Source organism: Crocuta crocuta, unplaced genomic scaffold (genome assembly GCF_008692635.1).
Source record: "Crocuta crocuta isolate KB4526 unplaced genomic scaffold, BGI_CrCroc_1.0 scaffold430, whole genome shotgun sequence".
Lineage (NCBI taxonomy): Eukaryota > Metazoa > Chordata > Mammalia > Carnivora > Hyaenidae > Crocuta > Crocuta crocuta.
Window position 1 is genome coordinate 2,736,818 of NW_027527934.1, and position 3,078 is coordinate 2,739,895.

Below are 3,078 nucleotides of genomic sequence, written 5' to 3' on the forward strand. Positions count from 1 at the left end.
CGCAGAACCTTCCACAAAAGCTAGCCATTAGAGGGAGTGCTCGGCCCAGCAGCAGCAGGAAGGGTGGGCGGGCTGGGGCTGGTAGCAGAGCCCCACAGGGTCACACCCTCTAGACGCAAGGGGAAGAGAGGGACCGTGGGGGGGCAGGGAGGCTCCAGGCATTCCAGAGCAGGGGAACCCTGCTTAGGATTTCAGGGGTGAAATCTAAAAAGGGAGTTGAGGACACATTGCTGAGTGATTTGTCCCACATTTTTGTCTGACCGTGGGGACTGGACACCGGGTGAGGGCAAGTAATTTCAATGAGGTGTGATCCCTGCCCACAGGAACTTAAAACCCTGGTGGGTGAGGGGGCAGCCAAGTCAGGAACACCTAGGCTGAGGGAGTCACTGCCCATTTTGCACAAAGAAGTGACTAATGACAGTGACACCTGTGCTATGGGGGTTGGGGGGTAGGGAAGGTAGATAAAGAAAAACACCTTAGGAGGCCCCTTGGGGGGAGGGGCCTTAGCTGAGTGTCTGCTGTGGGCCAGGCACTGTGTTAGGATTTTTAGTTCTTAGAAACTCTATTAATAAAGGCAGTATGATTATTATCCCATTTTACAGATGGGGAAGCTAAGTTTCAAAAAGACTAGGAATTTTCTAAAGTCACACAGCCAGTGAGTAGTGAAGCCAGAATTTAGGGCCAAGGCTGTGCTCTGGGGGATTTTATAACCTAAGGTTTGGGACTGTTGCGTCAAACATTTCATGAGATTTCAGGAGCATTTACTACTTGAGCATAATGGACCCTGTTAGGGCCTACTGTTGGAAGGTTAAAGAAAAGGGAGCAGAAGAAATCACTACTGCCTTCAAGCAGTCCCACAGTACGTCTGCTGGTGAGAAGGGCTCTGGAGGAAAAGCAAGCTGGGTTGGGGGTAGTGTGCTGGGGCAGAAGCAGGCATGCAAGTGCCACTGCAGTTTTCAGTAGGTCAGTCGAGGGGGGGTCTCTGGATAAGACACGCGCTTCCAGGAAGGGGGCACAAATGCAGGGGCCACAGTAAGAGTGTTGGATGATCTGAGGAAGAACAGGAAGCGGAGGGAGCAAGCAGCAGAGAGATGAGGTGTGAAAAGGCAGGAGTTGGAAGAGGCAGATCTGAAGTCACTTGCAACTATTACAATGTCAGTTGCCCCACCCGGAGCGCCCTCCACCTCCGGACCTCCCTCCATAGGAGCCTCTCATGCACATTAGGAATCCTGTCCAGCAGCCACTCCTAAGGCTTCTTTGGCCCCAACCTCCTCTCTGGAACGCAAATCACATGCTCCTTTCTTTTGGATCCCACCGACTGCCTGACCCCAATGGGCTCACCCGGAGAGCAGTTCCTGAGCCCGGTTCCCTGGGGCCCCCTTACTCTCAGATTCCCATGACTTTCTCACCCCCTCCCCGAGAAATCCTTTCTATTCTGAGGTTGCAGGGTGCTGGTGACAGCCCTACTGTAATGAAGAATTTAAGAAGACACAAAGCAAGAGGAGACTTAGGGCACTTTGCTTTTCCACTCTAAGATAATGAGCTGATGGGATGTGGCCAGGGCAGGGGGAGGGGGGGGCGCAGGAGATGCACATAGGCGAGGGGGTCACTTAATCATTTCAGAAGTCTTAAGCACCTCATCATTTTATACGGTAAGGCTGCCTTCCCCAACCCACTTCAGCTCCCGGCTCCAGAGCTGCACACTGGCACACACATCTAGGTCTCCGAGACCTGAACGTTAAGACAGACACCAAAGGCCAATACTTGGAGAGGCCTATCATCCTAGGCCTGTCTTCCTAGGGAAGGCCTATCTTCCAATCTCTCGCAGTGATTGGTCCCCTGGAATCACGTGCAAATCACAATGGCCCAGGCACCCTACAACCCCTTCCCCCTTTCTTTTCTGTCCCTTGCCATGTGGGAATACCGACATCTTGGGAGAATCTTAGGGAATTGCTGGTTCATACCCTTTTCCTCTTATCTAAGAATTCAGGGACCAATTACTAGTCCAATCACAAAATGACTGAGGTGTGCCTTGAAGCTAAAATAAAATTGCAACATTTCTTTTCCTTTTTTCTTTTAGAGAGATAGAGCGCAGGTGTTCCAGGGAGAGGGGCAGAGGGAGAGCAAGAGAGAATCTTAAGCAAGCTCCTCAGATGACGGGGTTGGAGGACTTGATCCCACAACCCTGGAATCATGACCTGAGCCAAAATCAGGAATCAGATGTTCAACCGACTGACCCACCCAGGTGCCCCAACAGCATGTCTTTTTTTTTTTTAATGTTTTTATTTATTTCTGAGAGAGAAAGAGAGAGGCAGCGTGAGCAGGGGAGGGTCAGAGAGAAAGGGAGATACAGAATGCGAAGCAGGCTCCGGGCTCTGAGCTAGCCGTCAGCACAGAGCCCGATGCGGGGCTTCAACACGCAAACCGTGAGATCATGACCTGAGCCTAAGTCAGAAGCTTAACTGACTGAGCCACCCAGGTGCCCCTCAGCATTTCTTTTCAGACACACTTGAATTTCTAATTTTGTTTTCTTATTTCATTCCTAAAACCAGCTTTAACAATTAGGCCTCAGGGCTCAGGGCTTGAGACTTCTCACTGCCTTTCTTAAGGTCACACCAGACCGCCCAGGGCCTCTTGCAGCCGGCCATCCACCTCCTATTCAATATGCATACGCTGAGTGCCTGGTATGTACCACTTGCTGCCCACCATGCTGAGAAAACAGATGGAGGACACTTAGGGAGCACCTGGTCTAGACTAGAAGGAGGATCCAGCCTGTCTTCCCCACACTTGCCAATCCCCCAGATGGCTTGCTCACCCTCTTCTCTCCCCTCAGGCAAACACCTCCTCTCCTCAGACAGTGTCAGGTGCTTCAGGTCCCGTGTCTTTCCTCACCTCTCCCACCATTTCTCTGGAATAGACAAAGCACTTCTGGGATGCCTGGGTAGCTCAGTCAGCTTAGAAGCTGACTCTTGATTTCCACTCAGGACATGATCTCATGGCTTGTGAGTTCAACCCCTGCTTCTACTTGAGATTCTCCCTCTCCCTCTCTCTCTGCCATTCCCCCACACATTCTCTCTC